General features: G+C 48.4%; 65 non-coding genes and 3 pseudogenes across 65 annotated transcripts; all 68 read right to left on the bottom strand.

The window, feature by feature from the left end:
* Positions 1-1,866: 1,866 nt before the first annotated feature.
* On the bottom strand, positions 1,867-1,985 carry LOC147989526 (5S ribosomal RNA). Its single transcript, XR_015614864.1, has one exon. It is a non-coding gene; the product is annotated as a 5S ribosomal RNA (ribosomal RNA).
* A 344-nt stretch (positions 1,986-2,329) lies between these two features.
* Positions 2,330-2,448, bottom strand: LOC147989525 (5S ribosomal RNA). Its single transcript, XR_015614063.1, has one exon. It is a non-coding gene; the product is annotated as a 5S ribosomal RNA (ribosomal RNA).
* A 209-nt stretch (positions 2,449-2,657) lies between these two features.
* On the bottom strand, positions 2,658-2,776 carry LOC147989524 (5S ribosomal RNA). The gene has a single exon (XR_015614062.1). It is a non-coding gene; the product is annotated as a 5S ribosomal RNA (ribosomal RNA).
* A 209-nt stretch (positions 2,777-2,985) lies between these two features.
* On the bottom strand, positions 2,986-3,104 carry LOC147989523 (5S ribosomal RNA). Its single transcript, XR_015614280.1, has one exon. It is a non-coding gene; the product is annotated as a 5S ribosomal RNA (ribosomal RNA).
* A 209-nt stretch (positions 3,105-3,313) lies between these two features.
* LOC147989522 (5S ribosomal RNA) lies at positions 3,314-3,432 on the bottom strand. The gene has a single exon (XR_015614416.1). It is a non-coding gene; the product is annotated as a 5S ribosomal RNA (ribosomal RNA).
* A 209-nt stretch (positions 3,433-3,641) lies between these two features.
* LOC147989521 (5S ribosomal RNA) lies at positions 3,642-3,760 on the bottom strand. Its single transcript, XR_015614060.1, has one exon. It is a non-coding gene; the product is annotated as a 5S ribosomal RNA (ribosomal RNA).
* Positions 3,761-3,969: 209 nt separating this feature from the next.
* On the bottom strand, positions 3,970-4,088 carry LOC147989520 (5S ribosomal RNA). The gene has a single exon (XR_015614274.1). It is a non-coding gene; the product is annotated as a 5S ribosomal RNA (ribosomal RNA).
* A 380-nt stretch (positions 4,089-4,468) lies between these two features.
* LOC147989519 (5S ribosomal RNA) lies at positions 4,469-4,587 on the bottom strand. Its single transcript, XR_015614059.1, has one exon. It is a non-coding gene; the product is annotated as a 5S ribosomal RNA (ribosomal RNA).
* A 209-nt stretch (positions 4,588-4,796) lies between these two features.
* LOC147989518 (5S ribosomal RNA) lies at positions 4,797-4,915 on the bottom strand. The gene has a single exon (XR_015614058.1). It is a non-coding gene; the product is annotated as a 5S ribosomal RNA (ribosomal RNA).
* Positions 4,916-5,124: 209 nt separating this feature from the next.
* LOC147989517 (5S ribosomal RNA) lies at positions 5,125-5,246 on the bottom strand. Its single transcript, XR_015614385.1, has one exon. It is a non-coding gene; the product is annotated as a 5S ribosomal RNA (ribosomal RNA).
* Positions 5,247-5,455: 209 nt separating this feature from the next.
* On the bottom strand, positions 5,456-5,573 carry LOC147989516 (5S ribosomal RNA; annotated as a pseudogene).
* Positions 5,574-5,915: 342 nt separating this feature from the next.
* Positions 5,916-6,034, bottom strand: LOC147989515 (5S ribosomal RNA). Its single transcript, XR_015614057.1, has one exon. It is a non-coding gene; the product is annotated as a 5S ribosomal RNA (ribosomal RNA).
* Positions 6,035-6,243: 209 nt separating this feature from the next.
* LOC147989514 (5S ribosomal RNA) lies at positions 6,244-6,362 on the bottom strand. Its single transcript, XR_015614056.1, has one exon. It is a non-coding gene; the product is annotated as a 5S ribosomal RNA (ribosomal RNA).
* A 669-nt stretch (positions 6,363-7,031) lies between these two features.
* On the bottom strand, positions 7,032-7,150 carry LOC147989513 (5S ribosomal RNA). Its single transcript, XR_015614238.1, has one exon. It is a non-coding gene; the product is annotated as a 5S ribosomal RNA (ribosomal RNA).
* A 271-nt stretch (positions 7,151-7,421) lies between these two features.
* Positions 7,422-7,540, bottom strand: LOC147989512 (5S ribosomal RNA). Its single transcript, XR_015614055.1, has one exon. It is a non-coding gene; the product is annotated as a 5S ribosomal RNA (ribosomal RNA).
* A 209-nt stretch (positions 7,541-7,749) lies between these two features.
* Positions 7,750-7,868, bottom strand: LOC147989511 (5S ribosomal RNA). Its single transcript, XR_015614054.1, has one exon. It is a non-coding gene; the product is annotated as a 5S ribosomal RNA (ribosomal RNA).
* A 209-nt stretch (positions 7,869-8,077) lies between these two features.
* Positions 8,078-8,175, bottom strand: LOC147989510 (5S ribosomal RNA; annotated as a pseudogene).
* A 211-nt stretch (positions 8,176-8,386) lies between these two features.
* Positions 8,387-8,505, bottom strand: LOC147989509 (5S ribosomal RNA). Its single transcript, XR_015614053.1, has one exon. It is a non-coding gene; the product is annotated as a 5S ribosomal RNA (ribosomal RNA).
* Positions 8,506-8,714: 209 nt separating this feature from the next.
* Positions 8,715-8,833, bottom strand: LOC147989508 (5S ribosomal RNA). The gene has a single exon (XR_015614052.1). It is a non-coding gene; the product is annotated as a 5S ribosomal RNA (ribosomal RNA).
* Positions 8,834-9,042: 209 nt separating this feature from the next.
* On the bottom strand, positions 9,043-9,140 carry LOC147989507 (5S ribosomal RNA; annotated as a pseudogene).
* A 210-nt stretch (positions 9,141-9,350) lies between these two features.
* Positions 9,351-9,469, bottom strand: LOC147989506 (5S ribosomal RNA). Its single transcript, XR_015614302.1, has one exon. It is a non-coding gene; the product is annotated as a 5S ribosomal RNA (ribosomal RNA).
* Positions 9,470-9,678: 209 nt separating this feature from the next.
* On the bottom strand, positions 9,679-9,797 carry LOC147989505 (5S ribosomal RNA). The gene has a single exon (XR_015614195.1). It is a non-coding gene; the product is annotated as a 5S ribosomal RNA (ribosomal RNA).
* A 209-nt stretch (positions 9,798-10,006) lies between these two features.
* On the bottom strand, positions 10,007-10,125 carry LOC147989504 (5S ribosomal RNA). Its single transcript, XR_015614051.1, has one exon. It is a non-coding gene; the product is annotated as a 5S ribosomal RNA (ribosomal RNA).
* A 209-nt stretch (positions 10,126-10,334) lies between these two features.
* On the bottom strand, positions 10,335-10,453 carry LOC147989503 (5S ribosomal RNA). Its single transcript, XR_015614049.1, has one exon. It is a non-coding gene; the product is annotated as a 5S ribosomal RNA (ribosomal RNA).
* A 209-nt stretch (positions 10,454-10,662) lies between these two features.
* On the bottom strand, positions 10,663-10,781 carry LOC147989502 (5S ribosomal RNA). Its single transcript, XR_015614224.1, has one exon. It is a non-coding gene; the product is annotated as a 5S ribosomal RNA (ribosomal RNA).
* A 209-nt stretch (positions 10,782-10,990) lies between these two features.
* LOC147989501 (5S ribosomal RNA) lies at positions 10,991-11,109 on the bottom strand. The gene has a single exon (XR_015614048.1). It is a non-coding gene; the product is annotated as a 5S ribosomal RNA (ribosomal RNA).
* Positions 11,110-11,443: 334 nt separating this feature from the next.
* LOC147989500 (5S ribosomal RNA) lies at positions 11,444-11,562 on the bottom strand. The gene has a single exon (XR_015614047.1). It is a non-coding gene; the product is annotated as a 5S ribosomal RNA (ribosomal RNA).
* Positions 11,563-11,771: 209 nt separating this feature from the next.
* On the bottom strand, positions 11,772-11,890 carry LOC147989499 (5S ribosomal RNA). Its single transcript, XR_015614201.1, has one exon. It is a non-coding gene; the product is annotated as a 5S ribosomal RNA (ribosomal RNA).
* A 209-nt stretch (positions 11,891-12,099) lies between these two features.
* On the bottom strand, positions 12,100-12,218 carry LOC147989498 (5S ribosomal RNA). Its single transcript, XR_015614191.1, has one exon. It is a non-coding gene; the product is annotated as a 5S ribosomal RNA (ribosomal RNA).
* A 209-nt stretch (positions 12,219-12,427) lies between these two features.
* Positions 12,428-12,546, bottom strand: LOC147989497 (5S ribosomal RNA). Its single transcript, XR_015614313.1, has one exon. It is a non-coding gene; the product is annotated as a 5S ribosomal RNA (ribosomal RNA).
* A 209-nt stretch (positions 12,547-12,755) lies between these two features.
* On the bottom strand, positions 12,756-12,874 carry LOC147989496 (5S ribosomal RNA). Its single transcript, XR_015614046.1, has one exon. It is a non-coding gene; the product is annotated as a 5S ribosomal RNA (ribosomal RNA).
* A 209-nt stretch (positions 12,875-13,083) lies between these two features.
* Positions 13,084-13,202, bottom strand: LOC147989495 (5S ribosomal RNA). Its single transcript, XR_015614164.1, has one exon. It is a non-coding gene; the product is annotated as a 5S ribosomal RNA (ribosomal RNA).
* A 209-nt stretch (positions 13,203-13,411) lies between these two features.
* On the bottom strand, positions 13,412-13,530 carry LOC147989494 (5S ribosomal RNA). The gene has a single exon (XR_015614212.1). It is a non-coding gene; the product is annotated as a 5S ribosomal RNA (ribosomal RNA).
* A 208-nt stretch (positions 13,531-13,738) lies between these two features.
* Positions 13,739-13,857, bottom strand: LOC147989493 (5S ribosomal RNA). Its single transcript, XR_015614233.1, has one exon. It is a non-coding gene; the product is annotated as a 5S ribosomal RNA (ribosomal RNA).
* A 209-nt stretch (positions 13,858-14,066) lies between these two features.
* Positions 14,067-14,185, bottom strand: LOC147989492 (5S ribosomal RNA). Its single transcript, XR_015614045.1, has one exon. It is a non-coding gene; the product is annotated as a 5S ribosomal RNA (ribosomal RNA).
* Positions 14,186-14,395: 210 nt separating this feature from the next.
* Positions 14,396-14,514, bottom strand: LOC147989491 (5S ribosomal RNA). The gene has a single exon (XR_015614044.1). It is a non-coding gene; the product is annotated as a 5S ribosomal RNA (ribosomal RNA).
* A 209-nt stretch (positions 14,515-14,723) lies between these two features.
* On the bottom strand, positions 14,724-14,842 carry LOC147989490 (5S ribosomal RNA). Its single transcript, XR_015614211.1, has one exon. It is a non-coding gene; the product is annotated as a 5S ribosomal RNA (ribosomal RNA).
* Positions 14,843-15,051: 209 nt separating this feature from the next.
* On the bottom strand, positions 15,052-15,170 carry LOC147989489 (5S ribosomal RNA). The gene has a single exon (XR_015614231.1). It is a non-coding gene; the product is annotated as a 5S ribosomal RNA (ribosomal RNA).
* Positions 15,171-15,379: 209 nt separating this feature from the next.
* Positions 15,380-15,498, bottom strand: LOC147989488 (5S ribosomal RNA). Its single transcript, XR_015614043.1, has one exon. It is a non-coding gene; the product is annotated as a 5S ribosomal RNA (ribosomal RNA).
* A 210-nt stretch (positions 15,499-15,708) lies between these two features.
* LOC147989487 (5S ribosomal RNA) lies at positions 15,709-15,827 on the bottom strand. Its single transcript, XR_015614042.1, has one exon. It is a non-coding gene; the product is annotated as a 5S ribosomal RNA (ribosomal RNA).
* A 209-nt stretch (positions 15,828-16,036) lies between these two features.
* LOC147989486 (5S ribosomal RNA) lies at positions 16,037-16,155 on the bottom strand. The gene has a single exon (XR_015614341.1). It is a non-coding gene; the product is annotated as a 5S ribosomal RNA (ribosomal RNA).
* A 209-nt stretch (positions 16,156-16,364) lies between these two features.
* LOC147989485 (5S ribosomal RNA) lies at positions 16,365-16,483 on the bottom strand. Its single transcript, XR_015614230.1, has one exon. It is a non-coding gene; the product is annotated as a 5S ribosomal RNA (ribosomal RNA).
* A 209-nt stretch (positions 16,484-16,692) lies between these two features.
* Positions 16,693-16,811, bottom strand: LOC147989484 (5S ribosomal RNA). Its single transcript, XR_015614041.1, has one exon. It is a non-coding gene; the product is annotated as a 5S ribosomal RNA (ribosomal RNA).
* A 210-nt stretch (positions 16,812-17,021) lies between these two features.
* Positions 17,022-17,140, bottom strand: LOC147989483 (5S ribosomal RNA). The gene has a single exon (XR_015614040.1). It is a non-coding gene; the product is annotated as a 5S ribosomal RNA (ribosomal RNA).
* A 208-nt stretch (positions 17,141-17,348) lies between these two features.
* On the bottom strand, positions 17,349-17,467 carry LOC147989482 (5S ribosomal RNA). Its single transcript, XR_015614038.1, has one exon. It is a non-coding gene; the product is annotated as a 5S ribosomal RNA (ribosomal RNA).
* A 208-nt stretch (positions 17,468-17,675) lies between these two features.
* LOC147989481 (5S ribosomal RNA) lies at positions 17,676-17,794 on the bottom strand. Its single transcript, XR_015614037.1, has one exon. It is a non-coding gene; the product is annotated as a 5S ribosomal RNA (ribosomal RNA).
* Positions 17,795-18,003: 209 nt separating this feature from the next.
* LOC147989480 (5S ribosomal RNA) lies at positions 18,004-18,122 on the bottom strand. Its single transcript, XR_015614190.1, has one exon. It is a non-coding gene; the product is annotated as a 5S ribosomal RNA (ribosomal RNA).
* Positions 18,123-18,332: 210 nt separating this feature from the next.
* LOC147989479 (5S ribosomal RNA) lies at positions 18,333-18,451 on the bottom strand. Its single transcript, XR_015614200.1, has one exon. It is a non-coding gene; the product is annotated as a 5S ribosomal RNA (ribosomal RNA).
* A 208-nt stretch (positions 18,452-18,659) lies between these two features.
* On the bottom strand, positions 18,660-18,778 carry LOC147989478 (5S ribosomal RNA). Its single transcript, XR_015614036.1, has one exon. It is a non-coding gene; the product is annotated as a 5S ribosomal RNA (ribosomal RNA).
* Positions 18,779-18,987: 209 nt separating this feature from the next.
* LOC147989477 (5S ribosomal RNA) lies at positions 18,988-19,106 on the bottom strand. Its single transcript, XR_015614035.1, has one exon. It is a non-coding gene; the product is annotated as a 5S ribosomal RNA (ribosomal RNA).
* Positions 19,107-19,315: 209 nt separating this feature from the next.
* On the bottom strand, positions 19,316-19,434 carry LOC147989476 (5S ribosomal RNA). Its single transcript, XR_015614336.1, has one exon. It is a non-coding gene; the product is annotated as a 5S ribosomal RNA (ribosomal RNA).
* Positions 19,435-19,643: 209 nt separating this feature from the next.
* On the bottom strand, positions 19,644-19,762 carry LOC147989475 (5S ribosomal RNA). Its single transcript, XR_015614189.1, has one exon. It is a non-coding gene; the product is annotated as a 5S ribosomal RNA (ribosomal RNA).
* Positions 19,763-19,971: 209 nt separating this feature from the next.
* On the bottom strand, positions 19,972-20,090 carry LOC147989474 (5S ribosomal RNA). Its single transcript, XR_015614034.1, has one exon. It is a non-coding gene; the product is annotated as a 5S ribosomal RNA (ribosomal RNA).
* Positions 20,091-20,299: 209 nt separating this feature from the next.
* Positions 20,300-20,418, bottom strand: LOC147989473 (5S ribosomal RNA). The gene has a single exon (XR_015614033.1). It is a non-coding gene; the product is annotated as a 5S ribosomal RNA (ribosomal RNA).
* Positions 20,419-20,627: 209 nt separating this feature from the next.
* LOC147989472 (5S ribosomal RNA) lies at positions 20,628-20,746 on the bottom strand. The gene has a single exon (XR_015614032.1). It is a non-coding gene; the product is annotated as a 5S ribosomal RNA (ribosomal RNA).
* A 209-nt stretch (positions 20,747-20,955) lies between these two features.
* Positions 20,956-21,074, bottom strand: LOC147989471 (5S ribosomal RNA). The gene has a single exon (XR_015614163.1). It is a non-coding gene; the product is annotated as a 5S ribosomal RNA (ribosomal RNA).
* A 209-nt stretch (positions 21,075-21,283) lies between these two features.
* On the bottom strand, positions 21,284-21,402 carry LOC147989470 (5S ribosomal RNA). Its single transcript, XR_015614162.1, has one exon. It is a non-coding gene; the product is annotated as a 5S ribosomal RNA (ribosomal RNA).
* Positions 21,403-21,611: 209 nt separating this feature from the next.
* On the bottom strand, positions 21,612-21,730 carry LOC147989469 (5S ribosomal RNA). Its single transcript, XR_015614031.1, has one exon. It is a non-coding gene; the product is annotated as a 5S ribosomal RNA (ribosomal RNA).
* A 209-nt stretch (positions 21,731-21,939) lies between these two features.
* Positions 21,940-22,058, bottom strand: LOC147989468 (5S ribosomal RNA). Its single transcript, XR_015614161.1, has one exon. It is a non-coding gene; the product is annotated as a 5S ribosomal RNA (ribosomal RNA).
* Positions 22,059-22,267: 209 nt separating this feature from the next.
* Positions 22,268-22,386, bottom strand: LOC147989467 (5S ribosomal RNA). Its single transcript, XR_015614240.1, has one exon. It is a non-coding gene; the product is annotated as a 5S ribosomal RNA (ribosomal RNA).
* Positions 22,387-22,595: 209 nt separating this feature from the next.
* Positions 22,596-22,714, bottom strand: LOC147989466 (5S ribosomal RNA). Its single transcript, XR_015614030.1, has one exon. It is a non-coding gene; the product is annotated as a 5S ribosomal RNA (ribosomal RNA).
* Positions 22,715-22,924: 210 nt separating this feature from the next.
* On the bottom strand, positions 22,925-23,043 carry LOC147989465 (5S ribosomal RNA). Its single transcript, XR_015614029.1, has one exon. It is a non-coding gene; the product is annotated as a 5S ribosomal RNA (ribosomal RNA).
* Positions 23,044-23,252: 209 nt separating this feature from the next.
* LOC147989464 (5S ribosomal RNA) lies at positions 23,253-23,371 on the bottom strand. The gene has a single exon (XR_015614027.1). It is a non-coding gene; the product is annotated as a 5S ribosomal RNA (ribosomal RNA).
* A 209-nt stretch (positions 23,372-23,580) lies between these two features.
* LOC147989463 (5S ribosomal RNA) lies at positions 23,581-23,699 on the bottom strand. Its single transcript, XR_015614026.1, has one exon. It is a non-coding gene; the product is annotated as a 5S ribosomal RNA (ribosomal RNA).
* A 209-nt stretch (positions 23,700-23,908) lies between these two features.
* LOC147989462 (5S ribosomal RNA) lies at positions 23,909-24,027 on the bottom strand. The gene has a single exon (XR_015614025.1). It is a non-coding gene; the product is annotated as a 5S ribosomal RNA (ribosomal RNA).
* A 209-nt stretch (positions 24,028-24,236) lies between these two features.
* Positions 24,237-24,355, bottom strand: LOC147989461 (5S ribosomal RNA). The gene has a single exon (XR_015614159.1). It is a non-coding gene; the product is annotated as a 5S ribosomal RNA (ribosomal RNA).
* Positions 24,356-24,564: 209 nt separating this feature from the next.
* Positions 24,565-24,683, bottom strand: LOC147989460 (5S ribosomal RNA). The gene has a single exon (XR_015614239.1). It is a non-coding gene; the product is annotated as a 5S ribosomal RNA (ribosomal RNA).
* A 209-nt stretch (positions 24,684-24,892) lies between these two features.
* On the bottom strand, positions 24,893-25,011 carry LOC147989459 (5S ribosomal RNA). The gene has a single exon (XR_015614024.1). It is a non-coding gene; the product is annotated as a 5S ribosomal RNA (ribosomal RNA).
* Positions 25,012-25,043: the final 32 nt, after the last annotated feature.

Raw genomic sequence — 25,043 nt, 5'->3', positions numbered from 1 at the left:
AAGGTCTTCAACCATTAGCAGGTAGGATCCTTTGCTTACTACTTGAAGCAGAAACCTAGAAGAGGAATTCTTTCTATTCCAAAATCCATCTTCTTTCCGGTCCGCTTCATTCATTCCCTTACTAATAAATCCAATTCATCGCTAATGGCGAAACCAGCCTGTATGTACACCGCACAACTAACCGTTGCTTGGTAGGTTCGATCAGCTCTTCTCACCTTTCCGTCGACATCTACTAAGGCTTCAGCTTAAGTGGGTTCAGCCGCCCCAAATCTGACTCGATCCAGGGTTATATATCATAAAGGGCTTCGACAAGGGGTTTGATTCGTTCTTTGAGCAAAAAGATAAGGTCGGAATACCGGAGTTCTTTCTTTGCTTCCAAGAACATAGATTCCTTCTTCAACCCAGGTCATGACCGAGGGCGGGTATCTCACTCGCATATCTAGAGCCCAGCATCTCTCCTGAACGACACCTTCTGCAGACTCTACTGGTGGTATTTCCCGAGGCGAGGGTAAATATGTGCATTCATATCGGTCAGGAAACGACAATGACTCTTCTTCTTTCCGGGAAGCTATGGGCACCTCACAATTCTTATACGACATTAGTGGAAGCGAACATTCGTAGCATTCATTGTCACCGATCATTGACAAAAGAAGAAAAAGAAGCCGTACGACAACTTAAGGAATCTTTAGATTTGGCGGCTATAGACTCAAAGGGCACAGACAGGCTGCTGGTACTTTTTTTTTAGCTAACTAAAGTCCAACTTCCTTTGCCGAAATAGGATGAAACGGATCAGCCGATTCAACTTAGCATTACCCGACTCGTAACTTCAAGCACAACCATCCATCTCAATCCAAAATCTCCGATCGTCTGTGATCCAAACCCAAACTCTCCTCCGGTTTTGGATATATAGACAGTGCCTGCTCTCAAACCAACCAAGACAGCAGCAAGTTCCTATCGAGAACAAGACGACAGATCAATATGACCAATTTCTATAATATCTCGGGTGAATACGTGAAAAAGTGTTGCTTAGCTCAGTGAAATGGAATAAGGAAGAGAAAGTGTAGTGTGATAAGGGAAGATGCAAGTCAATTTTGAGGTTTTCAAGCAAGGGCTGAGATAGATATACAAACCAGAAGAATTCACATCAGAACCCTTTCCTGCTTCCCCTTTTTACCCATCGGACTCGACTCACATTTTGATCTCCTACGCTTGCTTTCACAGTCCCCCTACGAGCAGCCCGGAATCAATGAAGGAGTTCATTCAGCACCGAGCCGAGCGAGCGTAGATTCAATATGTTGATTGTACCGAACGAAGGATTTGCCTTATCACGAAAGCCACATTCGTTTCGTTTGAGGAAGTCACACGTCCTGTTCCCTATAAATAAGGAGATTCATTCTTTTTTTTCAGAAATCCCCTCTTCTTCCTCCTCAAGCCCCTATCACAAGACCAAGCGGATCTCATCCTGCAGAAGACTCAGAGCGGATCTATCTAATGGCATGGCTGGCTGCCGGATGTGATCTATTCTCGTGTCACATCGCTTTCTTTCTTCTCCCTCCATTTTCTTCACTACTACCGCTTCTACACATAAATCAAAGAAGCATTGTGGAATAGTGGCATTTCGTTAATGGCTAAAATGTTCTTAGTGAAAGGCTCGCCAAGTAGACAGCAAGCCCCCACCCATTTTCTTCACTACTACCGCTTCTACACTACAAAGACGATTGTACTTTGCTTTGCCCGCCGCTACACGCGTGAATAATGACCAACGAGCTAAAACTTACCGCAAACGTGCAAAATAATAAAACGTGGTAAATATATGTCGCGGCCGTGAGTTTTCTTTTGCACGCCGCGCAAAAGAAAATTAAAAAGGGAATGCAACACGAGGACTTCCCAGGAGGTCACCCACCCTAGTACTACTCTCGCCCAAGCACGCTTAACTTCGGAGTTCTGATGGGATCCGGTGCTTTAGTGCTGGTATGATCGCATCCGACATGTTACCCCCGTCTTCGTCCCTTATGCTTGCCCCTCCCAGCTCCACTACAAAGACGATCGTACTTTGCTTTCCCCGCCGCTACACGCGTGAATAATGACCAACGAGCTAAAACTTACCGCAAACGTGCAAAAGAATAAAACGTGGTAAATATATGTCGCGGCCGTGAGTTTTCTTTTGCACGCCGCGCAAAAAAAAATTACAAAGACGATTGTACTTTGCTTTGCCCGCCGCTACACGCGTGAATAATGACCAACGAGCTAAAACTTACCGCAAACGTGGTAAATATATGTCGCGGCCGTGAGTTTTCTTTTGCACGCCGCGCAAAAAAAAATTAAAAAGGGAATGCAACACGAGGACTTCCCAGGAGGTCACCCATCCTAGTACTACTCTCGCCCAAGCACGCTTAACTTCGGAGTTCTGATGGGATCCGGTGCTTTAGTGCTGGTATGATCGCATCCGACATGTTACCCCCGTCTTCGTCCCTTATGCTTGCCCCTCCCAGCTCCACTACAAAGACGATTGTACTTTGCTTTGCCCGCCGCTACACGCGTGAATAATGACCAACGAGCTAAAACTTACCGCAAACGTGCAAAATAATAAAACGTGGTAAATATATGTCGCGGCCGTGAGTTTTCTTTTGCACGCCGCGCAAAAAAAAATTAAAAAGGGAATGCAACACGAGGACTTCCCAGGAGGTCACCCATCCTAGTACTACTCTCGCCCAAGCACGCTTAACTTCGGAGTTCTGATGGGATCCGGTGCTTTAGTGCTGGTATGATCGCATCCGACATGTTACCCCCGTCTTCGTCCCTTATGCTTGCCCCTCCCAGCTCCACTACAAAGACGATTGTACTTTGCTTTGCCCGCCGCTACACGCGTGAATAATGACCAACGAGCTAAAACTTACCGCAAACGTGCAAAATAATAAAACGTGGTAAATATATGTCGCGGCCGTGAGTTTTCTTTTGCACGCCGCGCAAAAAAAAATTAAAAAGGGAATGCAACACGAGGACTTCCCAGGAGGTCACCCATCCTAGTACTACTCTCGCCCGAGCACGCTTAACTTCAGAGTTCTGATGGGATCCGGTGCTTTAGTGCTGGTATGATCACATCCGACATGTTACCCCCGTCTTCGTCCCTTATGCTTGCCCCTCCCAGCTCCACTACAAAGACGATTGTACTTTGCTTTGCCCGCCGCTACACGCGTGAATAATGACCAACGAGCTAAAACTTACCGAAAACGTGCAAAATAATAAAACGTGGTAAATATATGTCGCGGCCGTGAGTTTTCTTTTGCACGCCGCGCAAAAAAAAATTAAAAAGGGAATGCAACACGAGGACTTCCCAGGAGGTCACCCATCCTTGTACTACTCTCACCCAAGCACGCTTAACTTCGGAGTTTTGATGGGATCCGGTGCTTTAGTGCTGGTATGATCGCATCCGACATGTTACCCCCGTCTTCGTCCCTTATGCTTGCCCCTCCCAGCTCCACTACAAAGACGATCGTACTTTGCTTTCCCCGCCGCTACACGCGTGAATAATGACCAACGAGCTAAAACTTACCGCAAACGTGCAAAATAATAAAACGTGGTAAATATATGTCGCGGCCGTGAGTTTTCTTTTGCACGCCGCGCAAAAAAAAATTAAAAAGGGAATGCAACACGAGGACTTCCCAGGAGGTCACCCATCCTAGTACTACTCTCGCCCAAGCACGCTTAACTTCGGAGTTCTGATGGGATCCGGTGCTTTAGTGCTGGTATGATCGCATCCGACATGTTACCCCCGTCTTCGTCCCTTATGCTTGCCCCTCCCAGCTCCACTACAAAGACGATTGTACTTTGCTTTGCCCGCCGCTACACGCGTGAATAATGACCAACGAGCTAAAACTTACCGCAAACGTGCAAAATAATAAAACGTGGTAAATATATGTCGCGGCCGTGAGTTTTCTTTTGCACGCCGCGCAAAAAAAATTTAAAAAGGGAATGCAACACGAGGACTTCCCAGGAGGTCACCCATCCTAGTACTACTCTCGCCCAAGCACGCTTAACTTTGGAGTTCTGATGGGATCCGGTGCTTTAGTGCTGGTATGATCGCATCCGACATGTTACCCCCGTCTTCGTCCCTTATGCTTGCCCCTCCCAGCTCCACTACAAAGACGATCGTACTTTGCTTTCCCCGCCGCTACATGCGTGAATAATGACCAACGAGCTAAAACTTACCGCAAACGTGCAAAATAATAAAACGTGGTAAATATATGTCGCGGCCGTGAGACATGTTACCCCCGTCTTCGTCCCTTATGCTTGCCCCTCCCAGCTCCACTACAAAGACGATCGTACTTTGCTTTCCCCGCCGCTACATGCGTGAATAATGACCAACGAGCTAAAACTTACCGCAAACGTGCAAAATAATAAAACGTGGTAAATATATGTCGCGGCCGTGAGTTTTCTTTTGCACGCCGCGCAAAAAAAATTTAAAAAGGGAATGCAACACGAGGACTTCCCAGGAGGTCACCCATCCTAGTACTACTCTCGCCCAAGCACGCTTAACTTCGGAGTTCTGATGGGATCCGGTGCTTTAGTGCTGGTATGATCGCATCCGACATGTTACCCCCGTCTTCGTCCCTTATGCTTGCCCCTCCCAGCTCCACTACAAAGACGATTGTACTTTGCTTTCCCCGCCGCTACACGCGTGAATAATGACCAACGAGCTAAAACTTACCGCAAACGTGCAAAATAATAAAACGTGGTAAATATATGTCGCGGCCGTGAGTTTTCTTTTGCACGCCGCGCAAAAAAAATTTAAAAAGGGAATGCAACACGAGGACTTCCCAGGAGGTCACCCATCCTAGTACTACTCTCGCCCAAGCACGCTTAACTTCGGAGTTCTGATGGGATCCGGTGCTTTAGTGCTGGTATGATCGCATCCGACATGTTACCCCCGTCTTCGTCCCTTATGCTTGCCCCTCCCAGCTCCACTACAAAGACGATTGTACTTTGCTTTGCCCGCCGCTACACGCGTGAATAATGACCAACGAGCTAAAACTTACCGCAAACGTGCAAAATAATAAAACGTGGTAAATATATGTCGCGGCCGTGAGTTTTCTTTTGCACGCCGCGCAAAAAAAATTTAAAAAGGGAATGCAACACGAGGACTTCCCAGGAGGTGGTCACCCATCCTAGTACTACTCTCGCCCAAGCACGCTTAACTTCGGAGTTCTGATGGGATCCGGTGCTTTAGTGCTGGTATGATCGCATCCGACATGTTACCCCCGTCTTCGTCCCTTATGCTTGCCCCTCCCAGCTCCACTACAAAGACGATTGTACTTTGCTTTGCCCGCCGCTACACGCGTGAATAATGACCAACGAGCTAAAACTTACCGCAAACGTGCAAAATAATAAAACGTGGTAAATATATGTCGCGGCCGTGAGTTTTCTTTTGCACGCCGCGCAAAAAAAAATTAAACAGGGAATGCAACACGAGGACTTCCCAGGAGGTCACCCATCCTAGTACTACTCTCGCCCAAGCACGCTTAACTTCGGAGTTCTGATGGGATCCGGTGGTCACCCATCCTAGTACTACTCTCGCCCAAGCACGCTTAACTTCGGAGTTCTGATGGGATCCGGTGGTCACCCATCCTAGTACTACTCTCGCCCAAGCACGCTTAACTTCGGAGTTCTGATGGGATCCGGTGCTTTAGTGCTGGTATGATCGCATCCGACATGTTACCCCCGTCTTCGTCCCTTATGCTTGCCCCTCCCAGCTCCACTACAAAGACGATCGTACTTTGCTTTGCCCGCCGCTACACGCGTGAATAATGACCAACGAGCTAAAACTTACCGCAAACGTGCAAAATAATAAAACGTGGTAAATATATGTCGCGGCCGTGAGTTTTCTTTTGCACGCCGCGCAAAAAAAATTTAAAAAGGGAATGCAACACGAGGACTTCCCAGGAGGTCACCCATCCTAGTACTACTCTCGCCCAAGCACGCTTAACTTCGGAGTTCTGATGGGATCCGGTGCTTTAGTGCTGGTATGATCGCATCCGACATGTTACCCCCGTCTTCGTCCCTTATGCTTGCCCCTCCCAGCTCCACTACAAAGACGATTGTACTTTGCTTTCCCCGCCGCTACACGCGTGAATAATGACCAACGAGCTAAAACTTACCGCAAACGTGCAAAATAATAAAACGTGGTAAATATATGTCGCGGCCGTGAGTTTTCTTTTGCACGCCGCGCAAAAAAAATTTAAAAAGGGAATGCAACACGAGGACTTCCCAGGAGGTCACCCATCCTAGTACTACTCTCGCCCAAGCACGCTTAACTTCGGAGTTCTGATGGGATCCGGTGCTTTAGTGCTGGTATGATCGCATCCGACATGTTACCCCCGTCTTCGTCCCTTATGCTTGCCCCTCCCAGCTCCACTACAAAGACGATTGTACTTTGCTTTGCCCGCCGCTACACGCGTGAATAATGACCAACGAGCTAAAACTTACTGCAAACGTGCAAAATAATAAAACGTGGTAAATATATGTCGCGGCCGTGAGTTTTCTTTTGCACGCCGCGCAAAAAAAAATTAAAAAGGGAATGCAACACGAGGACTTCCCAGGAGGTCACCCATCCTAGTACTACTCTCGCCCAAGCACGCTTAACTTCGGAGTTCTGAGGGGATCCGGTGGTCACCCATCCTAGTACTACTCTCGCCCAAGCACGCTTAACTTCGGAGATCTGATGGGATCCGGTGGTCACCCATCCTAGTACTACTCTCGCCCAAGCACGCTTAACTTCGGAGTTCTGATGGGATCCGGTGCTTTAGTGCTGGTATGATCGCATCCGACATGTTACCCCCGTCTTCGTCCCTTATGCTTGCCCCTCCCAGCTCCACTACAAAGACGATCGTACTTTGCTTTCCCCGCCGCTACACGCGTGAATAATGACCAACGAGCTAAAACTTACCGCAAACGTGCAAAATAATAAAACGTGGTAAATATATGTCGCGGCCGTGAGCTTCCTTTTGCACGCCGCGCAAAAAAAAATTAAAAAGGGAATGCAACACGAGGACTTCCCAGGAGGTCACCCATCCTAGTACTACTCTCGCCCAAGCACGCTTAACTTCGGAGTTCTGATGGGATCCGGTGCTTTAGTGCTGGTACGATCGCATCCGACATGTTACCCCCGTCTTCGTCCCTTATGCTTGCCCCTCCCAGCTCCACTACAAAGACGATCGTACTTTGCTTTCCCCGCCGCTACACGCGTGAATAATGACCAACGAGCTAAAACTTACCGCAAACGTGCAAAATAATAAAACGTGGTAAATATATGTCGCGGCCGTGAGCTTTCTTTTGCACGCCGCGCAAAAAAAATTTAAAAAGGGAATGCAACACGAAGACTTCCCAGGAGGTCACCCATCCTAGTACTACTCTCGCTTAAAAAGGGAATGCAACACGAGGACTTCCCAGGAGGTCACCCATCCTAGTACTACTCTCGCCCAAGCACGCTTAACTTCGGAGTTCTGATGGGATCCGGTGCTTTAGTGCTGGTATGATCGCATCCGACATTTTACCCCCGTCTTCGTCCCTTATGCTTGCCCCTCCCAGCTCCACTACAAAGACGATCGTACTTTGCTTTCCCCGCCGCTACACGCGTGAATAATGACCAACGAGCTAAAACTTACCGCAAACGTGCAAAATAATAAAACGTGGTAAATATATGTCGCGGCCGTGAGCTTTCTTTTGCACGCCGCGCAAAAAAAATTTAAAAAGGGAATGCAACACGAGGACTTCCCAGGAGGTCACCCATCCTAGTACTACTCTCGCCCAAGCACGCTTAACTTCGGAGTTCTGATGGGATCCGGTGCTTTAGTGCTGGTATGATCGCATCCGACATGTTACCCCCGTCTTCGTCCCTTATGCTTGCCCCTCCCAGCTCCACTACAAAGACGATTGTACTTTGCTTTGCCCGCCGCTACACGCGTGAATAATGACCAACGAGCTAAAACTTACCGCAAACGTGCAAAATAATAAAACGTGGTAAATATATGTCGCGGCCGTGAGTTTTCTTTTGCACGCCGCGCAAAAAAAATTTAAAAAGGGAATGCAACACGAGGACTAGTACTACTCTCGCCCAAGCACGCTTAACTTCGGAGTTCTGATGGGATCCGGTGCTTTAGTGCTGGTATGATCGCATCCGACATGTTACCCCCCGTCTTCGTCCCTTATGCTTGCCCCTCCCAGCTCCACTACAAAGACGATCGTACTTTGCTTTGCCCGCCGCTACACGCGTGAATAATGACCAACGAGCTAAAAGTTACCGCAAACGTGCAAAATAATAAAACGTGGTAAATATATGTCGCGGCCGTGAGTTTTTCTTTTGCACGCCGCGCAAAAAAAATTTAAAAAGGGAATGCAACACGAGGACTTCCCAGGAGGTCACCCATCCTAGTACTACTCTCGCCCAAGCACGCTTAACTTCGGAGTTCTGATGGGATCCGGTGCTTTAGTGCTGGTATGATCGCATCCGACATGTTACCCCCGTCTTCGTCCCTTATGCTTGCCCCTCCCAGCTCCACTACAAAGACGATCGTACTTTGCTTTGCCCGCCGCTACACGCGTGAATAATGACCAACGAGCTAAAACTTACCGCAAATGTGCAAAATAATAAAACGTGGTAAATATATGTCGCGGCCGTGAGTTTTCTTTTGCACGCCGCGCAAAAAAAATTTAAAAAGGGAATGCAACACGAGGACTTCCCAGGAGGTCACCCATCCTAGTACTACTCTCGCCCAAGCACGCTTAACTTCGGAGTTCTGATGGGATCCGGTGCTTTAGTGCTGGTATGATCGCATCCGACATGTTACCCCCGTCTTCGTCCCTTATGCTTGCCCCTCCCAGCTCCACTACAAAGACGATCGTACTTTGCTTTGCCCGCCGCTACACGCGTGAATAATGACCAACGAGCTAAAACTTACCGCAAACGTGCAAAATAATAAAACATGGTAAATATATGTCGCGGCCGTGAGTTTTCTTTTGCACGCCGCGCAAAAAAAAATTAAAAAGGGAATGCAACACGAGGACTAGTACTACTCTCGCCCAAGCACGCTTAACTTCGGAGTTCTGATGGGATCCGGTGCTTTAGTGCTGGTATGATCGCATCCGACATGTTACCCCCCGTCTTCGTCCCTTATGCTTGCCCCTCCCAGCTCCACTACAAAGACGATCGTACTTTGCTTTGCCCGCCGCTACACGCGTGAATAATGACCAACGAGCTAAAACTTACCGCAAACGTGCAAAATAATAAAACGTGGTAAATATATGTCGCGGCCGTGAGTTTTCTTTTGCACGCCGCGCAAAAAAAATTTAAAAAGGGAATGCAACACGAGGACTTCCCAGGAGGTCACCCATCCTAGTACTACTCTCGCCCAAGCACGCTTAACTTCGGAGTTCTGATGGGATCCGGTGCTTTAGTGCTGGTATGATCGTATCCGACATGTTACCCCCGTCTTCGTCCCTTATGCTTGCCCCTCCCAGCTCCACTACAAAGACGATCGTACTTTGCTTTGCCCGCCGCTACACGCGTGAATAATGACCAACGAGCTAAAACTTACCGCAAACGTGCAAAATAATAAAACATGGTAAATATATGTCGCGGCCGTGAGTTTTCTTTTGCACGCCGCGCAAAAAAAAATTAAAAAGGGAATGCAACACGAGGACTTCCCAGGAGGTCACCCATCCTAGTACTACTCTCGCCCAAGCACGCTTAACTTCGGAGTTCTGATGGGATCCAGTGCTTTAGTGCTGGTATGATCGCATCCGACATGTTACCCCCGTCTTCGTCCCTTATGCTTGCCCCTCCCAGCTCCACTACAAAGACGATCGTACTTTGCTTTCCCCGCCGCTACACGCGTGAATAATGACCAACGAGCTAAAACTTACCGCAAACGTGCAAAATAATAAAACGTGGTAAATATATGTCGCGGCCGTGAGTTTTCTTTTGCACGCCGCGCAAAAAAAAATTAAAAAGGGAATGCAACACGAGGACTTCCCAGGAGGTCACCCATCCTAGTACTACTCTCGCCCAAGCACGCTTAACTTCGGAGTTCTGATGGGATCCGGTGCTTTAGTGCTGGTATGATCGCATCCGACATGTTACCCCCGTCTTCGTCCCTTATGCTTGCCCCTCCCAGCTCCACTACAAAGACGATCGTACTTTGCTTTCCCCGCCGCTACACGCGTGAATAATGACCAACGAGCTAAAACTTACCGCAAACGTGCAAAATAATAAAACGTGGTAAATATATGTCGCGACCGTGAGTTTTCTTTTGCACGCCGCGCAAAAAAAATTTAAAAAGGGAATGCAACACGAGGACTTCCCAGGAGGTCACCCATCCTAGTACTACTCTCGCCCAAGCACGCTTAACTTCGGAGTTCTGATGGGATCCGGTGCTTTAGTGCTGGTATGATCGCATCCGACATGTTACCCCCGTCTTCGTCCCTTATGCTTGCCCCTCCCAGCTCCACTACAAAGACGATCGTACTTTGCTTTGCCCGCCGCTACACGCGTGAATAATGACCAACGAGCTAAAACTTACCGCAAACGTGCAAAATAATAAAACGTGGTAAATATATGTCGCGGCCGTGAGTTTTCTTTTGCACGCCGCGCAAAAAAAATTTAAAAAGGGAATGCAACACGAGGACTTCCCAGGAGGTCACCCATCCTAGTACTACTCTCGCCCAAGCACGCTTAACTTCGAAGTTCTGATGGGATCCGGTGCTTTAGTGCTGGTATGATCGCATCCGACATGTTACCCCCGTCTTCGTCCCTTATGCTTGCCCCTCCCAGCTCCACTACAAAGACGATCGTACTTTGCTTTGCCCGCCGCTACACGCGTGAATAATGACCAACGAGCTAAAACTTACCGCAAACGTGCAAAATAATAAAACGTGGTAAATATATGTCGCGGCCGTGAGTTTTCTTTTGCACGCCGCGCAAAAAAAAATTAAAAAGGGAATGCAACACGAGGACTTCCCAGGAGGTCACCCATCCTAGTACTACTCTCGCCCAAGCACGCTTAACTTCGGAGTTCTGATGGGATCCGGTGCTTTAGTGCTGGTATGATCGCATCCGACATGTTACCCCCGTCTTCGTCCCTTATGCTTGCCCCTCCCAGCTCCACTACAAAGACGATCGTACTTTGCTTTGCCCGCCGCTACACGCGTGAATAATGACCAACGAGCTAAAACTTACCGCAAACGTGCAAAATAATAAAACATGGTAAATATATGTCGCGGCCGTGAGTTTTCTTTTGCACGCCGCACAAAAAAAAATTTAAAAAGGGAATGCAACACGAGGACCAACGAGCTAAAACTTACCGCAAACGTGCAAAATAATAAAACATGGTAAATATATGTCGCGGCCGTGAGTTTTCTTTTGCACGCCGCGCAAAAAAAATTTAAAAAGGGAATGCAACACGAGGACTTCCCAGGAGGTCACCCATCCTAGTACTACTCTCGCCCAAGCACGCTTAACTTCGGAGTTCTGATGGGATCCGGTGCTTTAGTGCTGGTATGATCGCATCCGACATGTTACCCCCGTCTTCGTCCCTTATGCTTGCCCCTCCCAGCTCCACTACAAAGACGATCGTACTTTGCTTTGCCCGCCGCTACACGCGTGAATAATGACCAACGAGCTAAAACTTACCGCAAACGTGCAAAATAATAAAACGGGGTAAATATATGTCGCGGCCGTGAGTTTTCTTTTGCACGCCGCGCAAAAAAAATTTAAAAAGGGAATGCAACACGAGGACTTCCCAGGAGGTCACCCATCCTAGTACTACTCTCGCCCAAGCACGCTTAACTTCGGAGTTCTGATGGGATCCGGTGCTTTAGTGCTGGTATGATCGCATCAGACATGTTACCCCCGTCTTCGTCCCTTATGCTTGCCCCTCCCAGCTCCACTACAAAGACGATCGTACTTTGCTTTGCCCGCCGCTACACGCGTGAATAATGACCAACGAGCTAAAACTTACCGCAAACGTGCAAAATAATAAAACGTGGTAAATATATGTCGCGGCCGTAAGTTTTCTTTTGCACGCCGCGCAAAAAAAATTTAAAAAGGGAATGCAACACGAGGACTTCCCAGGAGGTCACCCATCCTAGTACTACTCTCGCCCAAGCACGCTTAACTTCAGAGTTCTGATGGGATCCGGTGCTTTAGTGCTGGTATGATCGCATCCGACATGTTACCCCCGTCTTCGTCCCTTATGCTTGCCCCTCCCAGCTCCACTACAAAGACGATCGTACTTTGCTTTGCCCGCCGCTACACGCGTGAATAATGACCAACGAGCTAAAACTTACCGCAAACGTGCAAAATAATAAAACGTGGTAAATATATGTCGCGGCCGTGAGTTTTCTTTTGCACGCCGCGCAAAAAAAATTTAAAAAGGGAATGCAACACGAGTTCTTCCCAGGAGGTCACCCATCCTAGTACTACTCTCGCCCAAGCACGCTTAACTTCGGAGTTCTGATGGGATTCGGTGCTTTAGTGCTGGTATGATCGCATCCGACATGTTACCCCCGTCTTCGTCCCTTATGCTTGCCCCTCCCAGCTCCACTACAAAGACGATCGTACTTTGCTTTGCCCGCCGCTACACGCGTGAATAATGACCTACGAGCTAAAACTTACCGCAAACGTGCAAAATAATAAAACGTGGTAAATATATGTCGCGGCCGTGAGTTTTCTTTTGCACGCCGCGCAAAAAAAAATTAAAAAGGGAATGCAACACGAGGACTTCCCAGGAGGTCACCCATCCTAGTACTACTCTCGCCCAAGCACGCTTAACTTCGGAGTTCTGATGGGATCCGGTGCTTTAGTGCTGGTATGATCGCATCCGACATGTTACCCCCGTCTTCGTCCCTTATGCTTGCCCCTCCCAGCTCCACTACAAAGACGATTGTACTTTGCTTTGCCCGCCGCTACACGCGTGAATAATGACCAACGAGCTAAAACTTACCGCAAACGTGCAAAATAATAAAACGTGGTAAATATATGTCGCGGCCGTGAGTTTTCTTTTGCACGCCGCGCAAAAAAAATTTAAAAAGGGAATGCAACACAAGGACTTCCCAGGAGGTCACCCATCCTAGTACTACTCTCGCCCAAGCACGCTTAACTTCGGAGTTCTGATGGGATCCGGTGCTTTAGTGCTGGTATGATCGCATCCGACATGTTACCCCCGTCTTCGTCCCTTATGCTTGCCCCTCCCAGCTCCACTACAAAGACGATCGTACTTTGCTTTGCCCGCCGCTACACGCGTGAATAATGACCAACGAGCTAAAACTTACCGCAAACGTGCAAAATAATAAAACGTGGTAAATATATGTCGCGGCCGTGAGTTTTCTTTTGCACGCCGCGCAAAAAAAAATTAAAAAAGGAATGCAACACGAGGACTTCCCAGGAGGTCACCCATCCTAGTACTACTCTCGCCCAAGCACGCTTAACTTCGGAGTTCTGATGGAATCCGGTGCTTTAGTGCTGGTATGATCGCATCCAACATGTTACCCCCGTCTTCGTCCCTTATGCTTGCCCCTCCCAGCTCCACTACAAAGACGATCGTACTTTGCTTTGCCCGCCGCTACACGCGTGAATAATGACCAACGAGCTAAAACTTACCGCAAACGTGCAAAATAATAAAACGTGGTAAATATATGTCGCGGCCGTGAGTTTTCTTTTGCACGCCGCGCAAAAAAAATTAAAAAGGGAATGCAACACGAGGACTTCCAAGGAGGTCACCCATCCTAGTACTACTCTCGCCCAAGCACGCTTAACTTCGGAGTTCTGATGGGATCCGGTGCTTTAGTGCTGGTATGATCGCATCCGACATGTTACCCCCGTCTTCGTCCCTTATGCTTGCCCCTCCCAGCTCCACTACAAAGACGATCGTACTTTGCTTTGCCCGCCGCTACACGCGTGAATAATGACCAACGAGCTAAAACTTACCGCAAACGTGCAAAATAATAAAACATGGTAAATATATGTCGCGGCCGTGAGTATTCTTTTGCACGCCGCGCAAAAAAAATTTAAAAAGGGAATGCAACACGAGGACTTCCCAGGAGGTCACCCATCCTAGTACTACTCTCGCCCAAGCACGCTTAACTTCGGAGTTCTGATGGGATCCGGTGCTTTAGTGCTGGTATGATCGCATCCGACATGTTACCCCCCGTCTTAGTCCCTTATGCTTGCCCCTCCCAGCTCCACTACAAAGACGATCGTACTTTGCTTTGCCCGCCGCTACACGCGTGAATAATGACCAACGAGCTAAAACTTACCGCAAACGTGCAAAATAATAAAACGTGGTAAATATATGTCGCGGCCGTGTGTTTTCTTTTGCACGCCACGCAAAAAAAATTTAAAAAGGGAATGCAACACGAGGACTTCCCAGGAGGTCACCCATCCTAGTACTACTCTCGCCCAAGCACGCTTAACTTCGGAGTTCTGATGGGATCCGGTGCTTTAGTGCTGGTATGATCGCATCCGACATGTTACCCCCGTCTTCGTCCCTTATGCTTGCCCCTCCCAGCTCCACTACAAAGACGATCGTACTTTGCTTTGCCCGCCGCTACACGCGTGAATAATGACCAACGAGCTAAAACTTACCGCAAACGTGCAAAATAATAAAACGTGGTAAATATATGTCGCGGCCGTGAGTTTTCTTTTGCACGCCGCGCAAAAAAAAATTAAAAAAGGAATGCAACACGAGGACTTCCCAGGAGGTCACCCATCCTAGTACTACTCTCGCCCAAGCACGCTTAACTTCGGAGTTCTGATGGAATCCGGTGCTTTAGTGCTGGTATGATCGCATCCAACATGTTACCCCCGTCTTCGTCCCTTATGCTTGCCCCTCCCAGCTCCACTACAAAGACGATCGTACTTTGCTTTGCCCGCCGCTACACGCGTGAATAATGACCAACGAGCTAAAACTTACCGCAAACGTGCAAAATAATAAAACGTGGTAAATATATGTCGCGGCCGTGAGTTTTCTTTTGCACGCCGCGCAAAAAAAAATTAAAAAGGGAATGCAACACGAGGACTTCCAAGGAGGTCACCCATCCTAGTACTACTCTCGCCCAAGCACGCTTAACTTCGGAGTTCTGATGGGATCCGGTGCTTTAGTGCTGGTATGATCGCATCCGACATGTTACCCCCGTCTTCGTCCCTTATGCTTGCCCCTCCCAGCTCCACTACAAAGACGATCGTACTTTGCTTTGCCCGCCGCTACACGCGTGAATAATGACCAACGAGCTAAAACTTACCGCAAACGTGCAAAATAATAAAACATGGTAAATATATGTCGCGGCCGTGAGTATTCTTTTGCACGCCGCGCAAAAAAAATTTAAAAAGGGAATGCAACACGAGGACTTCCCAGGAGGTCACCCATCCTAGTACTACTCTCGCCCAAGCACGCTTAACTTCGGAGTTCTGATGGGATCCGGTGCTTTAGTGCTGGTATGATCGCATCCGACATGTTACCCCCCGTCTTAGTCCCTTATGCTTGCCCCTCCCAGCTCCACTACAAAGACGATCGTACTTTGCTTTGCCCGCCGCTACACGCGTGAATAATGACCAACGAGCTAAACCTTACCGCAAACGTGCAAAATAATAAAACGTGGTAAATATATGTCGCGGCCGTGAGTTTTCTTTTGCACGCCACGCAAAAAAAATTTAAAAAGGGAATGCAACACGAGGACTTCCCAGGAGGTCACCCATCCTAGTACTACTCTCGCCCAAGCACGCTTAACTTCGGAGTTCTGATGGGATCCGGTGCTTTAGTGCTGGTATGATCGCATCCGACATGTTACCCCCGTCTTCGTCCCTTATGCTTGCCCCTCCCAGCTCCACTACAAAGACGATCGTACTTTGCTTTGCCCGCCGCTACACGCGTGAATAATGACCAACGAGCTAAAACTTACCGCAAACGTGCAAAATAATAAAACGTGGTAAATATATGTTGCGGCCGTGAGTTTTCTTTTGCACGCCGCGCAAAAAAAAATTAAAAAAGGAATGCAACACGAGGACTTCCCAGGAGGTCACCCATCCTAGTACTACTCTCGCCCAAGCACGCTTAACATCGGAGTTCTGATGGAATCCGGTGCTTTAGTGCTGGTATGATCGCATCCGACATGTTACCCCCGTCTTCGTCCCTTATGCTTGCCCCTCCCAGCTTCACTACAAAGACGATCGTACTTTGCTTTGCCCGCCGCTACACGCGTGAATAATGACCAACGAGCTAAAACTTACCGCAAACGTGCAAAATAATAAAACGTGGTAAATATATGTCGCAGCCGTGAGTTTTCTTTTGCACGCCGCGCAAAAAAAAATTAAAAAGGGAATGCAACACGAGGACTTCCAAGGAGGTCACCCATCCTAGTACTACTCTCGCCCAAGCACGCTTAACTTCGGAGTTCTGATGGGATCCGGTGCTTTAGTGCTGGTATGATCGCATCCGACATGTTACCCCCGTCTTCGTCCCTTATGCTTGCCCCTCCCAGCTCCACTACAAAGACGATCGTACTTTGCTTTGCCCGCCGCTACACGCGTGAATAATGACCAACGAGCTAAAACTTACCGCAAACGTGCAAAATAATAAAATATGGTAAATATATGTCGCGGCCGTGAGTATTCTTTTGCACGCCGCGCAAAAAAAATTTAAAAAGGGAATGCAACACGAGGACTTCCCAGGAGGTCACCCATCCTAGTACTACTCTCGCCCAAGCACGCTTAACTTCGGAGTTCTGATGGGATCCGGTGCTTTAGTGCTGGTATGATCGCATCCGACATGTTACCCCCCATCTTAGTCCCTTATGCTTGCCCCTCCCAGCTCCACTACAAAGACGATCGTACTTTGCTTTGCCCGCCGCTACACGCGTGAATAATGACCAACGAGCTAAAACTTACCGCAAACGTGCAAAATAATAAAACGTGGTAAATATATGTCGCGGCCGTGAGTTTTCTTTTGCACGCCGCGCAAAAAAAATTTAAAAAGGGAATGCAACACGAGGACTTCCCAGGAGGTCACCCATCCTAGTACTACTCTCGCCCAAGCACGCTTAACTTCGGAGTTCTGATGGGATCCGGTGCTTTAGTGCTGGTATGATCGCATCCGACATGTTACCCCCGTCTTCGTCCCTTATGCTTGCCCCTCCCAGCTCCACTACAAAGACGATCGTACTTTGCTTTGCCCGCCGCTACACGCGTGAATAATGACCAACGAGCTAAAACTTACCGCAAACGTGCAAAATAATAAAACGTGGTAAATATATGTCGCGGCCGTGAGTTTTCTTTTGCACGCCGCGCAAAAAAAATTAAAAAGGGAATGCAACACGAGGACTTCCCAGGAGGTCACCCATCCTAGTACTACTCTCGCCCAAGCACGCTTAACTTCGGAGTTCTGATGGGATCCGGTGCTTTAGTGCTGGTATGATCGCATCCGACATGTTACCCCCGTCTTCGTCCCTTATGCTTGCCCTCCCAGCTCCACTACAAAGACGATCGTACTTTGCTTTGCCCGCCGCTACACGCGTGAATAATGACCAACGAGCTAAAACTTACCGCAAACGTGCAAAATAATAAAACATGGTAAATATATGTCGCGGCCGTGAGTTTTCTTTTGCACGCCGCGCAAAAAAAATTTAAAAAGGGAATGCAACACGAGGACTTCCCAGGAGGTCACCCATCCTAGTACTACTCTCGCCCAAGCACGCTTAACTTCGGAGTTCTGATGGGATCCGGTGCTTTAGTGCTGGTATGATCGCATCCGACATGTTACCCCCGTCTTCGTCCCTTATGCTTGCCCCTCCCAGCTCCACTACAAAGACGATCGTACTTTGCTTTGCCCGCCGCTACACGCGTGAATAATGACCAACGAGCTAAAACTTACCGCAAACGTGCAAAATAATAAAACATGGTAAATATATGTCGCGGCCGTGAGTATTCTTTTGCACGCCGCGCAAAAAAAATTTAAAAAGGGAATGCAACACGAGGACTTCCCAGGAGGTCACCCATCCTAGTACTACTCTCGCCCAAGCACGCTTAACTTCAGAGTTCTGATGGGATCCGGTGCTTTAGTGCTGGTATGATCGCATCCGACATGTTACCCCTCGTCTTAGTCCCTTATGCTTGCCCCTCCCAGCTCCACTACAAAGACGATCGTACTTTGCTTTGCCCGCCGCTACACGCGTGAATAATGACCAACGAGCTAAAACTTACCGCAAACGTGCAAAATAATAAAACGTGGTAAATATATGTCGCGGTCGTGAGTTTTCTTTTGCACGCCGCGCAAAAAAAATTTAAAAAGGGAATGCAACACGAGGACTTCCCAGGAGGTCACCCATCCTAGTACTACTCTCGCCCAAGCACGCTTAACTTCGGAGTTCTGATGGGATCCGGTGCTTTAGTGCTGGTATGATCGCATCAGACATGTTACCCCCGTCTTCGTCCCTTATGCTTGCCCCTCCCAGCTCCACTACAAAGACGATCGTACTTTGCTTTGCCCGCCGCTACACGCGTGAATAATGACCAACGAGCTAAAACTTACCGCAAACGTGCAAAATAATAAAACGTGGTAAATATATGTCGCGGCCGTGAGTTTTCTTTTGCACGCCGCGCAAAAAAAATTAAAAAGGGAATGCAACACGAGGACTTCCCAGGAGGTCACCCATCCTAGTACTACTCTCGCCCAAGCACGCTTAACTTCGGAGTTCTGATGGGATCCGGTGCTTTAGTGCTGGTATGATCGCATCCGACATGTTACCCCCGTCTTCGTCCCTTATGCTTGCCCCTCCCAGCTCCACTACAAAGACGATCGTACTTTGCTTTGCCCGCCGCTACACGCGTGAATAATGACCAACGAGCTAAAACTTACCGCAAACGTGCAAAATAATAAAACATGGTAAATATATGTCGCGGCCGTGAGTTTTCTTTTGCACGCCGCGCAAAAAAAATTTAAAAAGGGAATGCAACACGAGGACTTCCCAGGAGGTCACCCATCCTAGTACTACTCTCGCCCAAGCACGCTTAACTTCGGAGTTCTGATGGGATCCGGTGCTTTAGTGCTGGTATGATCGCATCCGACATGTTACCCCCGTCTTCGTCCCTTATGCTTGCCCCTCCCAGCTCCACTACAAAGACGATCGTACTTTGCTTTGCCCGCCGCTACACGCGTGAATAATGACCAACGAGCTAAAACTTACCGCAAACGTGCAAAATAATAAAACGTGGTAAATATATGTCGCGGCCGTGAGTTTTCTTTTGCACGCCGCGCAAAAAAAATTTAAAAAGGGAATGCAACACGAGGACTTCCCAGGAGGTCACCCATCCTAGTACTACTCTCGCCCAAGCACGCTTAACTTCAAAGTTCTGATGGGATCCGGTGCTTTAGTGCTGGTATGATCGCATCCGACATGTTACCCCCGTCTTCGTCCCTTATGCTTGCCCCTCCCAGCTCCACTACAAAGACGATCGTACTTTGCTTTGCCCGCCGCTACACGCGTGAATAATGACCAACGAGCTAAAACTTACCGCAAACGTGCAAAATAATAAAACATGGTAAATATATGTCGCGGCCGTGAGTTTTCTTTTGCACGCCGCGCAAAAAAAATTTAAAAAGGGAATGCAACACGAGGACTTCCCAGGAGGTCACCCATCCTAGTACTACTCTCGCCCAAGCACGCTTAACTTCAGAGTTCTGATGGGATCCGGTGCTTTAGTGCTGGTATGATCGCATCCGACATGTTACCCCCGTCTTCGTCCCTTATGCTTGCCCCTCCCAGCTCCACTACAAAGACGATCGTACTTTGCTTTGCCCGCCGCTACACGCGTGAATAATGACCAACGAGCTAAAACTTACCGCAAACGTGCAAAATAATAAAACGTGGTAAATATATTTCGCGGCCGTGAGTTTTCTTTTGCACGCCGCGCAAAAAAAATTTAAAAAGGGAATGCAACACGAGGACTTCCCAGGAGGTCACCCATCCTAGTACTACTCTCGCCCAAGCACGCTTAACTTCGGAGTTCTGATGGGATCCGGTGCTTTAGTGCTGGTATGATCGCATCCGACATGTTACCCCCGTCTTCGTCCCTTATGCTTGCCCCTCCCAGCTCCACTACAAAGACGATCGTACTTTGCTTTGCCCGCCGCTACACGCGTGAATAATGACTAACGAGCTAAAACTTACCGCAAACGTGCAAAATAATAAAACGTGGTAAATATATGTCGCGGCCGTGAGTTTTCTTTTGCACGCCGCGCAAAAAAAATTTAAAAAGGGAATGCAACACGAGGACTTCCCAGGAGGTCACCCATCCTAGTACTACTCTCGCCCAAGCACGCTTAACTTCGGAGTTCTGATGGGATCCGGTGCTTTAGTGCTGGTATGATCGCATCCGACATGTTACCCCCGTCTTCGTCCCTTATGCTTGCCCCTCCCAGCTCCACTACAAAGACGATCGTACTTTGCTTTGCCCGCCGCTACACCAGTGAATAATGACTAACGAGCTAAAACTTACCGCAAACGTGCAAAATAATAAAACGTGGTAAATATATGTCGCGGCCGTGAGTTTTCTTTTGCACGCCGCGCAAAAAAAATTTAAAAAGGGAATGCAACACGAGGACTTCCCAGGAGGTCACCCATCCTAGTACTACTCTCGCCCAAGCACGCTTAACTTCGGAGTTCTGATGGGATCCGGTGCTTTAGTGCTGGTATGATCGCATCCGACATGTTACCCCCGACTTCGTCCCTTATGCTTGCCCCTCCCAGCTCCACTACAAAGACGATCGTACTTTGCTTTGCCCGCCGCTACACGCGTGAATAATGACCAACGAGCTAAAACTTACCGCAAACGTGCAAAATAATAAAACGTGGTAAATATATGTCGCGGCCGTGAGTTTTCTTTTGCACGCCGCGCAAAAAAAATTTAAAAAGGGAATGCAACACAAGGACTTCCCAGGAGGTCACCCATCCTAGTACTACTCTCGCCCAAGCACGCTTAACTTCGGAGTTCTGATGGGATCCGGTGCTTTAGTGCTGGTATGATCGCATCCGACATGTTACCCCCGTCTTCGTCCCTTATGCTTGCCCCTCCCAGCTCCACTACAAAGACGATCGTACTTTGCTTTGCCCGCCGCTACACGCGTGAATAATGACCAACGAGCTAAAACTTACCGCAAACGTGCAAAATAATAAAACGTGGTAAATATATGTCGCGGCCGTGAGTTTTCTTTTGCACGCCGCGCAAAAAAAAATTAAAAAAGGAATGCAACACAAGGACTTCCCAGGAGGTCACCCATCCTAGTACTACTCTCGCCCAAGCACGCTTAACTTCGGAGTTCTGATGGGATCCGGTGCTTTAGTGCTGGTATGATCGCATCCGACATGTTACCCCCGTCTTCGTCCCTTATGCTTGCCCCTCCCAGCTCCACTACAAAGACGATCGTACTTTGCTTTGCCCGCCGCTACACGCGTGAATAATGACCAACGAGCTAAAACTTACCGCAAACGTGCAAAATAATAAAACGTGGTAAATATATGTCGCGGCCGTGAGTTTTCTTTTGCACGCCGCGCAAAAAAAAATTAAAAAGGGAATGCAACACGAGGACTTCCCAGGAGGTCACCCATCCTAGTACTACTCTCGCCCAAGCACGCTTAACTTCGGAGTTCTGATGGGATCCGGTGCTTTAGTGCTGGTATGATCGCATCCGACATGTTACCCCCGTCTTCGTCCCTTATGCTTGCCCCTCCCAGCTCCACTACAAAGACGATCGTACTTTGCTTTGCCCGCCGCTACACGCGTGAATAATGACCAACGAGCTAAAACTTACCGCAAACGTGCAAAATAATAAAACATGGTAAATATATGTCGCGGCCGTGAGTTTTCTTTTGCACGCCGCGCAAAAAAAATTTAAAAAGGGAATGCAACACAAGGACTTCCCAGGAGGTCACCCATCCTAGTACTACTCTCGCCCAAGCACGCTTAACTTCGGAGTTCTGATGGGATCCGGTGCTTTAGTGCTGGTATGATCGCATCCGACATGTTATCCCCGTCTTCGTCCCTTATGCTTGCCCCTCCCAGCTCCACTACAAAGACGATCGTACTTTGCTTTGCCCGCCGCTACACCAGTGAATAATGACCAACGAGCTAAAACTTACCGCAAACGTGCAAAATAATAAAACGTGGTAAATATATGTCGCGGCCGTGAGTTTTCTTTTGCACGCCGCGCAAAAAAAAATTAAAAAGGGAATGCAACACGAGGACTTCCCAGGAGGTCACCCATCCTAGTACTACTCTCGCCCAAGCACGCTTAACTTCGGAGTTCTGATGGGATCCGGTGCTTTATTGCTGGTATGATCGCATCCGACATGTTACCCCCGTCTTCGTCCCTTATGCTTGCCCCTCCCAGCTCCACTACAAAGACGATCGTACTTTGCTTTGCCCGCCGCTACACGCGTGAATAATGACCAACGAGCTAAAACTTACCGCAAACGTGCAAAATAATAAAACATGGTAAATATATGTCGCGGCCGTGAGTTTTCTTTTGCACGCCGCGCAAAAAAAATTTAAAAAGGGAATGCAACACGAGGACTTCCCAGGAGGTCACCCATCCTAGTACTACTCTCGCCCAAGCACGCTTAACTTCGGAGTTCTGATGGGATCCGGTGCTTTAGTGCTGGTATGATCGCATCCGACATGTTACCCCCCGTCTTCGTCCCTTATGCTTGCCCCTCCCAGCTCCACTACAAAGACGATCGTACTTTGCTTTGCCCGCCGCTACACGCGTGAATAATGACCAACGAGCTAAAAGTTACCGCAAACGTGCAAAATAATAAAACGTGGTAAATATATGTCGCGGCCGTGAGTTTTCTTTTGCACGCCGCGCAAAAAAAATTTAAAAAGGGAATGCAACACGAGGACTTCCCAGGAGGTCACCCATCCTAGTACTACTCTCGCCCAAGCACGCTTAACTTCGGAGTTCTGATGGGATCCGGTGCTTTAGTGCTGGTATGATCGCATCCGACATGTTACCCCCGTCTTCGTCCCTTATGCTTGCCCCTCCCAGCTCCACTACAAAGACGATCGTACTTTGCTTTGCCCGCCGCTACACGCGTGAATAATGACCAACGAGCTAAAACTTACCGCAAACGTGCAAAATAATAAAACGTGGTAAATATATGTCGCGGCCGTGAGTTTTCTTTTGCACGCCGCGCAAAAAAAATTTAAAAAGGGAATGCAACACGAGGACTTCCCAGGAGGTCACCCATCCTAGTACTACTCTCGCCCAAGCACGCTTAACTTCGGAGTTCTGATGGGATCCGGTGCTTTAGTGCTGGTATGATCGCATCCGACATGTTACCCCCGTCTTCGTCCCTTATGCTTGCCCCTCCCAGCTCCACTACAAAGACGATCGTACTTTGCTTTGCCCGCCGCTACACGCGTGAATAATGACCAACGAGCTAAAACTTACCGCAAACGTGCAAAATAATAAAACGTGGTAAATATATGTCGCGGCCGTGAGTTTTCTTTTGCACGCCGCGCAAAAAAAAATTAAAAAGGGAATGCAACACGAGGACTTCCCAGGAGGTCACCCATCCTAGTACTACTCTCGCCCAAGCACGCTTAACTTCGGAGTTCTGATGGGATCCGGTGCTTTAGTGCTGGTATGATCGCATCCGACATGTTACCCCCGTCTTCGTCCCTTATGCTTGCCCCTCCCAGCTCCACTACAAAGACGATCGTACTTTGCTTTGCCCGCCGCTACACGCGTGAATAATGACCAACGAGCTAAAACTTACCGCAAACGTGCAAAATAATAAAACGTGGTAAATATATGTCGCGGCCGTGAGTTTTCTTTTGCACGCCGCGCAAAAAAAAATTAAAAAGGGAATGCAACACGAGGACTTCCCAGGAGGTCACCCATCCTAGTACTACTCTCGCCCAAGCACGCTTAACTTCGGAGTTCTGATGGGATCCGGTGCTTTAGTGCTGGTATGATCGCATCCGACATGTTACCCCCGTCTTCGTCCCTTATGCTTGCCCCTCCCAGCTCCACTACAAAGACGATCGTACTTTGCTTTGCCCGCCGCTACACGCGTGAATAATGACCAACGAGCTAAAACTTACCGCAAACGTGCAAAATAATAAAACATGGTAAATATATGTCGCGGCCGTGAGTTTTCTTTTGCACGCCGCGCAAAAAAAATTTAAAAAGGGAATGCAACACAAGGACTTCCCAGGAGGTCACCCATCCTAGTACTACTCTCGCCCAAGCACGCTTAACTTCGGAGTTCTGATGGGATCCGGTGCTTTAGTGCTGGTATGATCGCATCCGACATGTTATCCCCGTCTTCGTCCCTTATGCTTGCCCCTCCCAGCTCCACTACAAAGACGATCGTACTTTGCTTTGCCCGCCGCTACACCAGTGAATAATGACCAACGAGCTAAAACTTACCGCAAACGTGCAAAATAATAAAACGTGGTAAATATATGTCGCGGCCGTGAGTTTTCTTTTGCACGCCGCGCAAAAAAAAATTAAAAAGGGAATGCAACACGAGGACTTCCCAGGAGGTCACCCATCCTAGTACTACTCTCGCCCAAGCACGCTTAACTTCGGAGTTCTGATGGGATCCGGTGCTTTATTGCTGGTATGATCGCATCCGACATGTTACCCCCGTCTTCGTCCCTTATGCTTGCCCCTCCCAGCTCCACTACAAAGACGATCGTACTTTGCTTTGCCCGCCGCTACACGCGTGAATAATGACCAACGAGCTAAAACTTACCGCAAACGTGCAAAATAATAAAACATGGTAAATATATGTCGCGGCCGTGAGTTTTCTTTTGCACGCCGCGCAAAAAAAATTTAAAAAGGGAATGCAACACGAGGACTTCCCAGGAGGTCACCCATCCTAGTACTACTCTCGCCCAAGCACGCTTAACTTCGGAGTTCTGATGGGATCCGGTGCTTTAGTGCTGGTATGATCGCATCCGACATGTTACCCCCCGTCTTCGTCCCTTATGC

The sequence above is a fragment of the Triticum urartu genome, chromosome 1A, assembly GCF_056163025.1.
Source record: "Triticum urartu cultivar PI428250 chromosome 1A, HENAU_Tu73, whole genome shotgun sequence".
Taxonomy (NCBI): Eukaryota; Viridiplantae; Streptophyta; class Magnoliopsida; order Poales; family Poaceae; genus Triticum; species Triticum urartu.
The sequence above is the reverse complement of the archived record's forward strand: the minus strand, read 5'-3'. Positions and strand labels throughout refer to the sequence as shown.